General features: G+C 48.1%; 1 long non-coding RNA gene across 1 annotated transcript; it reads left to right on the plus strand.

The window, feature by feature from the left end:
* Nucleotides 1–3,621: 3,621 nt before the first annotated feature.
* LOC143822892 (uncharacterized) lies at nt 3,622–5,693 on the plus strand. Its single transcript, XR_013226292.1, has 2 exons — nt 3,622–3,948; nt 5,474–5,693. It is a non-coding gene; the product is annotated as an uncharacterized LOC143822892 (long non-coding RNA).
* Nucleotides 5,694–12,794: the final 7,101 nt, after the last annotated feature.

The following is a 12,794-nucleotide window of genomic DNA, read 5'->3' on the forward strand; positions in this document are numbered from 1 at the left end:
ATCACAAGCAGACCTGTGACATCTGAGTTGTGGAAACTCGTGTCCTCATCCTGCATTTCTGGAGGTGGGCTGCTGTTACTCAAGCGGGGTCATGGCTGAGTGATAGAGCATCTGCTTTGCATGGAGAAGGTCCCAGGTTCTGTCCTCGGTGTCTCCTTGCATTGATGTCAGAGTCAGGGATTTGTTTACACATTCCAGCACTGAGACCACAGATACGTGGTTTGAACCTGAAAGGTGCCAACCTCCAGGTGGCACCTGGAGTCCTCCCACTAGTACAGTTGATCTCCAGATGATCAAGATCAATTTCCCTGGAGAAAAGGGCTGCTTTGGAAGGTGGACTCTCCCCTCCCCCAACCCCCCCCCCTCCCCAGGCTCCACCCCCAACATCTCCAGGGATTTCCCAACCCGGAGCAGACGACCCTATCGAACCCCGAAGGAGCCAACAGCATCCCAAGTAGACACCGGATCACTGTAGTTGCAAGGGGGCTGGAGAACGGTGAAAGGGAGGGCCCATTTCTGCCAGTGCGTGCTTGAGTACAAAGTGAGAATTGCTATTGGGAGCGTGGAACCAGGGCATGGCTGAATTATGAGTCACATGGAACAAGACAACATGGCTTTGAGTATATGTTCCTAGCCCTGACTCGGACAGCCTGAACTAGCCTGATCTCCTCAGATCTCAGAAGTGAAGCATTTGGATGGGGGTCCACCTTTAAACAACTATGAACCACACAAGAGCATTCGAGCAAATTGTGACTTCTGCTAATTTGAAGAATTAGCTTTTGTACTCCGTTTTTTACTGTCCCTTCATCTCCCCACAACAGACGCCCTGTCAAGTAGGTGGGGCTGGGAGAGCTCTGAGAGAACTTTGACTAGGCCAAGGTCACCCAGCTGGCTGCCTGTGGAGGAGGAGTGGGGAATCAAACCCAGATCTCCAGATTAGAGGCTGCTGCTCTTAACCACTACACCATGCCAACTCTCAGTTACAGGGAGGGACGTGAGCCTGTTGTGTGTGTCATTTGGAGTTTCTGCTTCACTGGGACAAATACACAGTGTTCAGAAAGGCTAGAATCGCTTGTCTGGTTTGAAAAGCATCTGGATGGTGACCAAGTGGAGCAGCAAATATTAGAAAGCTGATTTGAACAGTCATGTTGATCCATTGCTAGAAAACGGTGGCTGATTCAGGACGTTCTTTACTACTATCGGTAATGTGACACTAGGCAGTTTTTTAAAGTCCTGGACCTGTTTTTGTCTGTAAGGGGGTAGCCGGTTTCCTAGGAGTGGCTCTTTAAATCTATTCCCAGAAATTGCAGCAACTGAACTGTTTGCTCAAGCGATGGCCAGGGGAATGGGGCATGCCGAAATTCCATGGCCACAGAACTGGCAAGATCAGGCTGCCTGTCGACAGAATTCCAGTGCAATAAGCATCCCCCCGCCCCCAACCCGCATATTTGGTCTTTAGGAAGTTCAGCAGAATAGAAAGGAGAGATTATTCTGGTTGTTTAATAGGGGGGTTGTTGTTTTCTGCAGTGCAGTCCTAAGCAAAGCAACACTCCTCTGAATCCTTCGACTTCACCTGATGTGGAAACCGCTTAGGACAGTGGTTCTCAACCTGGGGGTCAGGACCCCTTTGGGGGTCACATGACCCTTTCACAGGGGTCACGGCAGGGCAAGCTGCTTGGCAGGGGGGAGGGCGCTGCCACTGTTGCCGCTCTTCCTGAAGGCGCTCGCCAATTTATATACAATTTATAAGCAATTTATATACAATCATAAACACGCTGTTGGTCAGTTTCGGTTTAATTTCTGTGAAAGAGCACTTGCATAATTTTAGGGTTGGGGGTCACCACAACATGAGGAACTGTAATAAAGGTTCGTGGCATTAGGAAGGTTGAGAACCACTGGCTTAGGAGTTTCACTTTTAGTGAACTATGTCTCCAGCAATGATTAAGCTCCATGTTCCTGGTTTTTTAAAACAAATTTCAGTTGTATAATTCTAAATAAGCATTGAGTATCACAAAGATTACTTGGAATTGGTGGTTATATAATTCTGCCACAAACCTGAAGATTAGTTTGCTCTTTTTCTCAATTGAATTTTATTCAGAAAAGAGAGAAACACTACATGTTACAGAACTACTATTTTTCTTGAAAAGCATAAAGCTTATGACAATACTTATCTTGTTCTTTTACGCCACCCTAATGTCATTCACCACATACTGCAATTTTTCCAGAGCTTATATTTCCCCCAGTGGTCATGTATACAGTATGAACATTGATTATTACTTTTCATCTCAATATTTATCTGTCGATGTAATCTAATATTGGATTCCATCTTCTTCTGAACCCTGGAAGATCTCTGGCAAGAGTGCTTTTGAAATGCCTGGAAGATACTCAAGAGCAGGGGTAGTCAAACTGTGGCCCTCCAGATGTCCATGGACTACAATTCCCAGGAGCCCCTGCCTTGAGCCACAGTTTGACGACCCCTGCTCTACGGGGTCACCATAAATCAGCGGTAAATAGAGATGGGCATAAACCAAACCATGAAGCAAAATTAATCGCAAATTTTGCCCTGTTCGTAGTTCAGGGACAGATGTTGGTGATGGGTCTACTGTCACAAACGTTTTGAGCGGTTTGTGCGCTTCTCCAGCCTTGCAGGAGAAACAGTTCTGCCCACCCTACTTTGCAGGCCTGGCATTTGCTGGCAGGGGCTCATGGGGATTGTAGTCCATGGGCATCTGGAGGGCCACAGTTTGACTACCCCTGCTCAAGAGCATCACGTTCCTTTCCGAGGGCCAGCAGAATCACCTTTCTTAGCCACCTGTGCTCTTGGGACTCCCTGCCCAGCACCTGGCCTGGGTAATGCTGTATCATTTAGAGTGGAGACCAGCAGGCCTGGCGGGTTGGATCTCTTCTAAACCGCTTTATAAAAAGAGCAACAGGGCTTTCTTGCAGAGGGTCCCATGGGCATGGTGTCTCAGTGTGGGCTTCTTTCTAGTTTTTTTAAACACCAATAATTGACTTATCAATACTGTTATATTGGCGCAGTTGATTCTTGATTTTAAACACACCCACACCCACCCACAGCGTTGTGGACAGCCGCAGCAGGAGCCGGGGAACGGAAAACCATGCCGATATGGGAAGGACGGGGAAAATCCATAGTTTGCTGTCCATGGTGCAACTCTCCACGGCTTTGTTATGATCGTTCCCAAAACAACACAGCAAGGCAAGTTCGGGAAAGTCTGCAGAACTGTATCGTCCAAACCAGGCCCAATAATGTACGGGTAAGTGACCTAATTTACAGTCACCGGCTTATTTACCGATGGGGACTGAGGCCGAGAGGGAGAGAGCAAGACCTAGTTCAAGGGCATCCGGGGAGTTCATGACCCAGAGGCTAAGCTTGATAACTATGGAGCCATCAGCAGCTTGTCTTCCGTGCAGAGTGGTCTGTATAAGCCTTGACCTCTCATGGCAGGACCCCTGCTGCCTGGGACCTATCCCAGTGGATGAGGGACGTCCAGACGCCCTGCAGCCTGTTCCATTGTGAAGGGATTGAGGGCGGTCAAGGTTTGCTTGCAGAGCCTCTTATCTGCTAATTGCGCTTATCCGAGCAGTGATGAAAGGCTTCCCTTCGAGGCGAGGGGAAACATCGAGAGTCGGTGGCAGAGTTGAGTCCAGAGTCCGGGACTAGGACTGTGACATGGCTACTGTGCTGTGACCCTGGCCATCGCCTGAGGTATCACAAAGGTCCCCCTGTTGTCGTGGCATTGGCTGCTAAGGGGGAGGGGCTTGTTCCGCGACTCCATGTTTGCAAACAAGGTGAGATCTGCTGCCCCATGGGAGTTGCATTATGATCAGGAATGGCTTAGAATCCTCTAGAAAAAGGTTATCACGCTTCTCCTTTCCCACGGGCTGGGCTTTTGTGCAGAGAACAGTTCCCTGTGATGATCTACTTGTGTAAGATACATTTTTGCCTTGCATATATATAGGAGGTCCCCCAGCATTTTTCTTAAAGGTAGCAGCTCTGCTCTATAACTCAAGGAAGGACTTGCAGGCATGGAGTGTGCTGAAACAGTACTGGCCCATAGGGGGGCAGAGGTGACTTATACCAGGTCTGCACCATCTTGAATTTGGGGACTGGCCGCTGTGTGAGACAAGATGTTGGACTAAATCAGGTTTTCTCAACCAGGGTTTCATGAAACCCTGGGGTTTCTTGACGGCCCTGGAAGGGTTTCCTGAATGGGTGAGAGTTAATTATTTTTACTATGTTTTTAAAATGTGTTAATCATTTATCGTATGATATGACCATATATGGTCATGTCTACCCACCCACCCCCTCCCAAAATGGCCAGGGATGGGCCTGGAGGGAGTGGGGAGGGGAGGGACCCTGGGTGGGCCTGTCCACAGCTCTGTTTTCCAACCATATTCTGCACAATCGGGCCACTTTTTGGGTTTCTTGACACATGAAAAATGTTCCAGGGGTTACTCAATGGTAAAATAGTTGAGAAAGGCTGGAGTAGATGGACCCAATGGACAATGCAGCTGTTTGAATTGGGACATTTCTTCTTTGGTCACTGTGAAGAAATACAGTTTTTTCTTTGGAGGTTTGAGTTGAGCAAAATCTTCACTCTTGAATTTTAAACTTTTTTCTGTCTGGGCAGAGAACGGGGTGGGTGGGGGAGGTTAGTTTAAATCCATTCCAGACTTAACTCCAGCCATCTACATGCAAATGCTCATAGTCTAGGTAATAAGATGATCCAGCTCCCTCCCCCCTCCAGTAAGGAACAGAGATTTGGAGGAATTAAATACTAGAGAGCCTTCAGGAAGGAATTCCTGGAGATCTCCATGAGCCTGTTTGACCCAGCCTGACCTGATCAGTAGATGAGAAATAGAGTGGTGATAAAATTCAGGCGAGTAAAGAAGAAGGTAAGGTCTCTTTTGTGCTGAGTCCATCAGGCATAAGAACTCTTAACTGAGGTCTGGAAGAGGCAGACATTAACCCTGCGCTGGCCTGAAGAGCTGGCGAAAGCAGCAAGGTGACGGAAACCCTGTATGGATCTCTAACATCCTATGCTAAGGAGCCTGCCCTGTATTTGAACATCTGATAGGGCTACGGTTGGAAGATCCAGGTTTGGAAACTAGAGTTCGGAGAATGGAATTTGGGGAGTCCTCAGTGGGATACAATGCCATGCAGTCTACTCTTCAAAACATCAGTTTTCTTCAGGGGAACTGATCTCTGTAGATAAGATGTAAATCCAGGGGATCCTGATGGCTGGCATCCTTAGATAGGGCATGTATAGAGAGAGGGACAAATGAATTGTATTTTACCTATTACTTTTGAATCCTTTGGTCAGTCTGATGCCGTGCTAAAATATGCTTCTGAACATTTTCTCTTTAATAAATACTTTATAACTTTGGATGCTGGTGATGGTTCTTTGTGAAACCCACCCACCCCTTTTCATTTTCCTGACTTTGTTCCCAGGTTTTTGACATCACCCTGGCTCATAGAACTTCAGCCTAATGATGCTCTTCAGGGCAGAGCAAAGAAAGGACAGCGGAAGAGAATCGCCTGTTAACGTCCAAATTCTAGCCTGCTGGCAGAGGCCAAAAACAGCCAGGCCAGGGTAACGCTGGCAACCTGTTTCTGGAGGGTCACTTGCAATTAATCGGTTGTGTTAATAAAGGTGCCATTTGGGGTTGGACACAGCTTGGTAAAATCTTTGAGGCCAGGATTGAAGCACTCCTCAATCTATTTCGCAATGCACAACATGCTGAATTGAGACCATGGGAAGGCTCCTCTATGGTTTGCAAATCCTCTGGGTGAAACTCTTCTCATCAATACTGCAGGGTGACCAGAACCGGGCTGTTGCCAAAAGTCTCTTTTCCGTGCAGTTCTGAACGGGACTGGCCATGAAATCCTACACATCAGTGTCCCCCAAACAAAAACTGCTGTTGAGGCATGAAAGTCAGGCCACTGCCTAAGTGCTCGGTTCTGGGAAGGCCAAGGCAACAGCTGTTCCTCCGTGCCAACCTTGCATCAGGGACTCTCGGCTGCGGCAGCTGCATGAAGTTTGGGTTTTCCTGGCAGATAACGGAAGGGCACAGAGACTAATGGCCTTCAACCTTCTCCTAGGCCTACCAGCTGGCCTTCTGCCTGCTTGTTACAAAAAAGAAGAAGAAGAAGAAAAGAAAAAATAATAGCTCTCCACTACATGGATTGTTAAGAGCCTCTTGTGGCGCAGAGTGGTAAGGCAGCCGTCTGAAAGCTTTGCCCATGAGGCTGGGAGTTCAATCCCAGCAGCCGGCTCAAGGTTGACTCAGCCTTCCATCCTTCCGAGGTCGGTAAAATGAGTACCCAGCTTGCTGGGGGGTAAAACGGTAATGACTGGGGAAGGCACTGGCAAACCACCCCGTATTGAGTCTGCCATGAAAATGCTAGAGGGCGTCACCCCAAGGGTCAGACATGACTCGGTGCTTGCACAGGGGATACCTTTACCTTTACCTTACATGGATTGTATGAGCTCTCCCTCCCCTGTGCATCTTCTTGAACCAAAGCAGTTTCCATTTGCACCTCTTGGGCCTATTCTGCACACAATAGATAATGCACTTTCAATGCACTTTAGAAGTAGATTTTTCTGCTCTGCACAGGAAACTCCAGCTGCCAAAGCACACTAAAAGTGCATTATCGTATGACATGACCATTATTGTATGATATGTGTGGAATGGGCCTAGCTCAGTGGTTACCAAACTTTTTGGTACGGTAAAATCAGAGTCTAGTGGCACCTTTAAGACCAACAAAGATTTATTCAACACATGAGCTTTCAAGTGCAAGCCCTGTTCCTCAGACTAAGAACTGACCATCATAACAGGAATATATAAGCAAAAGTTAATCCTGTTACACTCAAAAGCTCACGCCTTGAATAAATATTTGTTGGACTTAAAGGTGCTACTGGGCTCTGATTTTATTGTGCTACTTCAGACCAACACGGCCACTCATTTGAATCTATCTTTTGGATACGGTTACCCACAAGTCCTAAAGTACTTGGTATGGTGACTCTCCAGGGATTTCTCAAGATTTTTTATTTTTTTGCAACCTAGACTAACTGTGACCTGGGAACCCATCTAGTTCTGCATTCTGTTTTCTCCCGTGGTTAACCAGATGTTTTGAGAAACCAGCAGCCATCACACAAAGGGCACAGCTGTCCCCACTGTGAACCAGAAGCAAGTAGCATTACGACACACACAGCCTTTGCGTGTGCGTACATAACCACTTCCTCCTAATCCCCTTGGATTCTAGGAACCATCACTTGATCAACATGTATATGCAGTTAAGAGAAAAAAGCGCCAGCTCATATAAGAGTGGAAGATACTGTTTCTTGGGTCAGAACGTCATTTCCTGAATCTACAATGGAAAGGTCGGGGGTGATCATTAGGGAGGCCTGGCCTGTGACACACGCTCTGAGGCTTCATGACCCACTGTTGTGTTCCAACAGTTTCTAAACACAATGTCATTGTTGGACACGGCTCTGGGGCCTTTAAATATTGAGTCATCTGTGCACATAGAAACAAATAGCATTGCATCAGCAGAATGGTGTGGTGCTAAAGCTGCAAGGATTCCTAGTAAAGCAAAACCATGCAGTTGGGCTGAGATGGTAGAGGAGATGGGAAAGGAAAAAGAACAAGGCAAGCAAATGTGCCTGATGAAGGCAGCAGGAGAAGGCAGCAGGAGCTCTGTCCCTAATATAAATCACCTCCGGAGCTCATCCATTGCACAGCAGCTTTGCTCCCAATGCTAGCAACAGGCTCACCTTTTCCTGTTTCTCCACCCCTGTGCTGCTTTTAAGGCACAAGAGCCCTGCCAGAAGAAAAGCTGGCCCTTCTGGAAAGTGAGGCATGGCACACGTCTCTTTCCTCCCCAATTACATTAAGGAAGAAAACAATTGTGCCATGAGCAGAGGTACCAAACCCTTTGATTTTTTTTTGGGGGGGGGGAGAGGTACAAAAGGCATTCTGCCAGCTTAGTTTATGGAGCTCTGTGCAGTGTCACAGAGCTCGGAGAAACGGCTTAGCAAAAAGATTTCAGATGGAATTCCTGGAGAGATCAGAACCGGCCTTTGTGACCTGGTGAGGAATGAAGGGTGCTGCACACAGTGGAAGAAACTGGTTGGGGTGTTCCCTAGATGAGTTTTATGCCGGTTTTGGCCCTGCCTCCAAAATGCCACATCCAGAAATTCTGCTTTGTTATGACGATGCGCATTCAGCAAATGTCTGTTGAATGTGCCCAATAGAAGTGCCGATCGACTCTGGAGTGTGACCAAGGGTCTCGGTGTGATTCTCTCCCACCCTGGGCAGCTTCTGAAAACATTTTGTGTTGGATGGAGTATTAAGCCAAATGGAGACTGTTCTGGGACAAGCACGGTCTTTCTCACTGCCCCAGGAGGGAATGCCCTCTCTGAATCTGTTGGAGGACCTTCCTCTCACCTGCTTAACTTGATCCTTTTAACTAGTGGTGTTGGGGACTGAAAAGTCCATTAGCAAAGAGTCGTCCATGAGCAGTATTTTTTATCCAAACTTCCGGGTGTAGCTGTCTCTGTCCTGAGCCAGTGCTCACAACAGGGACCTGCAATTTTGTTCTCTAACTGAACATCTAAATGACATCAGCATTCAGAAGAAAAGATTCACAAGGAGCCAGCAGAAGAAAACCCATAAGGATAACTGAAACAATTGGTAATGTGACAAGGTGATTAACAAGCCTTTTAAGTTTCGAAACCTTTATTAGTAAGTGGCACACACAAGGTCTCACAATGAGTTTATTAGTGTGGTTTTCTTGATGCCATTGTGCTTTTCACAGAAGCAGGGCAGAAATAGTTTGAATACATAAAATTGGTGCCCATGATGCATGTGGTTCATGTAGACCACTATTGCTTTGCTGGGGGCGAAGGCAGCTGTGGCACAGGGCAAAGAGGCATGAAGAATGGCAGGTGACTGGAGTCCTGGAACATGCGCAAGCCCTGTTGATATTCTCTTGCACAGTTCCCATTCCACAGAAAGAAGGTGCCGTTCCACCAGAAGCAGCTGGTTCAGTCTGCAGTATTGCAACCACTAGAGGAGGATGGATGCGGGGGGGGGGGGGACAACGACACACAATTATGTGTGTATGTGTGTGTGTGTGTGTAAAGTGCCATCAAGTTGCAGTTGAATTGCAGTGACCCCAATAAGGGCCACTGCCTTCCTTTGCAGAGTCTTCCTTTGTGGTCTCCCTTCCCAGTCCTGACTCTGCTTAGCTTCCAACCTATGATGACCCCAGCAAGAGGTTCTCAAAGAAGTGAGAAGCAGAGATAGTTTTCCACTGCCTTCCTTTGCAGAGTCTTCCTTGGTGGTCTCCCTTATAAGTACCAACCCTGCTTAGCTTCTGAGATCTGGTGAGATCAGGCTATTCCATGCCATCTTCCCTCCTGGGAACAAATAAATTCAGGGGCTGTGCAGAAATCATCGAAAAGACTAGAGCCTGCCTTGCAGATCTTAGAATCTAAGAAAAGCAAAACCTTTAGGCAAGGGGAAATAATACCGAAGGATTGGGAAATCCCCCCTTCTAGTAAGGTACAGGAGCACTTTCAGGGTCCGAGGCTCACAAACCCGCCCACCTAAGAGGACGGCCTGGGTCCCCATCTGACCTGACCTGCCACAGAGTAGAATGGGAAGGGGATACCCCCTGGCCCCTTGTGAACTAGCTGGTGCATTCTGGAAATACACACTTGCTATTTTGAGAAGGTGGATTCGGTGTCCTGCAGCAGAAGGTGAGACAGATTGGGTCTGGAAGGGGTGGGGCGTTTGGCACGTGAGACACCAAAGGAGGTGGACTCTGCCTTCCAGCGTCATAGGAGCAGTGCCCTCCTGGCCAATTGTTACTGACCCATTGAAGGCTGAGTGCAAGCATTCTGGAACTGGCAGGCTCATGTCTTTTATGGAGTTATGTCTTTAGCTCCTTTGGACAACTTGACTGGAGGAATTAGCAGGTGATGGGACTTGTTGGAGGCTAGCTAGGAGGCCTGGCTTAGGGGGCCCAGACTAGGCTGATCTCAGTATATTTTGGAAGCTAAGCAGGGTCAGCCCAGGTTAGTCCGGGGATGGGCGTCTGCCGAGGAAGTCCAGGATCACTGTGCAATGGCAGGCCCCTCTGTTTGTCTCTTTCCCTGACAACCCTATGGAGTAGCCCTAGGTTGGATACCCTTTTGGTGACAGCACTTTATACACAGAGCAGTGGTTCCCAACCTTCCTAATGCCATGACCCTTTAATACAGTTCCTCTTGTTGTGGGGACCCCCAGCCATAACATTATGTTCTTTCACAGAAATTAAACCAAAACTGACCAATGGCGTGAAGATCCATTGTTCATGATTGTATATAAATTGGTTCCCCCCCCCCGGGGTTTCTCAGTTCAGTTCTGCCTCTTGTCCCACCATGCCGATCTCGCTCTTTTCTGCTGCTCCAGACAGACGAACGCTCTCTCTCGATCTACCCTGGCCAAGCTGCTCGCCCTGCTGCAACCTGTGAAAGGGCCGTTTGACCCCCAAAGGGGTCCCGCCCCCCAGGTTGAGAGCCATTGACACAGAGGGATGGGTGGCAGCCTGAGAGACCGTCATCTCTGTGTGGCACCAAAACAATGGAACTCTCTCCCTGGGTCATTCATCTGCTTCCCTCCCCCTTGCCGTTGTGTTCTGCCCATGGAAAAGCAGCCTTAACATTAGATTACAGATTTAGACTCCAAGGCCGCAGCAAGATGCTTGCAAGGATTCCAAACTGCAGCTGTAGGAAGGCCACTGATAACCCAGCGGCACATAAAATAACCAGACTATTTAAGCAGAAAGAGCCTGTAACCCTCAAAGCTGGAAACTCACAGTTCTGGTTAGTGCCAGAATTGGCACCCTGTGAATGACTGGGTGGGAATTCCCAAAATGAGGTGTCACAACCAGGCTCTGTCTTTAGTTGAGGGCTAAGAAGAAGAGTTGGTTTATATACCCTGCTTCTCACTACCCAAAGGAGGCTCAAAGTGGCTTACAAACACCTTTCCCTTCCTCTCCCCACAACGGACACCCTGTGAGGTAGGTGGGGTTGTGAGAGCTCTGACAGAACTGCTCTGTGAGGACAACTCTAACAGGCCTGTGACTAGCCCAGCTGGCTGCATGTGGAGGAGGAGTGGGGAATCAAACCCAGCTCGCCAGATTAGAAACCGCTGCTCTTCACCACTGTACCACGCTGGGTATGGACTCTTTGCTTCTGAAAACAAATTGGGGTTGCCAACTGGCCTGGAGAAAAGTGTCCTGTTTCTTGGGATTGAATTGTGAAAATGGAGAGTAGAATCATTTTATGGCATGGAAGTAAATAATGTCAACTGGCCAGTTAAGCTGCTAGCAAAGGGACAGGGCATTTCCCTCCAGGCCAGTTGAGAATCTTAGCTTGGAAAGCATCCAGCAGTGCTAACCCTCTGCCCATCCTCCTCTCTTCCCATCTATAAAGCAGGCAAAAGAAAAGAGAGGGTAACTGAAGTTAACTGGAGGTAACTGAAGCGGCAGACTGGAAGGAGAAGCTGTTGTTGGTGCTCCCTTCTTACCTTTGAGGAGACAAGTAGACTCTCTGCAAGAGGCAGCGGGCAAGCTCAGGCCAGCCCTTCCAGGGTTTTCTATATGAACACAAGAGCCCTTGCCAGTAGCCAAAGAGGGCAGCCTGTTCATTTGTGGCAGCCCCAACATCTCGAGGTGCCTTCAGGATCCCATGATTTAGTGGCCATTGCCTTTTACAGATGTTCCCCTAGCCCCACTCCATCACTTTTCCCTGGCCCATGAGAACTGCCCCTGGCCTCGACCAGGACCAGGGCCTTTTCAGCCCTGGCCTCTGCCTGGTGGAATGAGCTCCCGGAAGAGCTAATAGTCCTGACGGAACTTACACAGTTCTGTGGGGCCATAAGACAGAGTTCTTCCACAGCGGGTTGGTTGAGGGCAGCACAAGGGACAATCTTGGGCCCCTCTTCTAAGTATCAACTTCTGGCCCCAACCTCGAGATACTCACCTATGGTAGGGGTACTGCGATGGGTGGGTGTGAGATTGGTTTTAATTGTTTTAGATTGTTCTGTTTTAAACTTGTTGACCGCTGCGCAATGGTTGGTCCAGGAGCAGCAGTGTAAAAATATGATAAATAAATAAATATGTCAAATATGGAAACGGATATGAAGGCTGTGGGAGACTTCACCAGCTTACTAGTTGGGTGGTCAGCCTGCACTATGAGACACAAGAAAAATGTGGTAACTTTATTTCCAGACATGGCCAGTGCAACCTGATGGATGGCCGAAAGATATTCCTGCCCACCAGAGCTTCAGGAAGCCAGCTGGATTAATTAACTTCCTGGGGTGAAATTCTGCTTCTTTAGCGTTTGTACTGAAATACCCCTTTTTCTTGGCTTGGACTGTGTCCCCCAACTGTTCCTTTATAATCCTGGGTTGCCTTCAGTTGCATCTTTACTGCCAGCTGTGGGAGGGAATATAAGTCAGCCTATAAGATCCCCCCCTTTCACTGGGACATATTAATTGCAATGCCTCCTGCTGGGTCCCAATTAGCTGTCTTTGATTGACTCCCTCGGGAGAAAGGGCTCCTGGTGACAGGCAAGGCAATTTAAGGGAACAGTTTGATGCAAAGAAAAAAAGAAAAGGAATTTGTCAGGCCAGTGAATGAAGGCCACTGTCTGGCCTTGATAAACAAGGATTCAGGGGCATCATGATTGGGGTGTGTGGAGCAACAAAAAGGAGGGGAG

The sequence above is a fragment of the Paroedura picta genome, chromosome 13, assembly GCF_049243985.1.
Source record: "Paroedura picta isolate Pp20150507F chromosome 13, Ppicta_v3.0, whole genome shotgun sequence".
In the NCBI taxonomy this organism is placed as follows: domain Eukaryota; kingdom Metazoa; phylum Chordata; class Lepidosauria; order Squamata; family Gekkonidae; genus Paroedura; species Paroedura picta.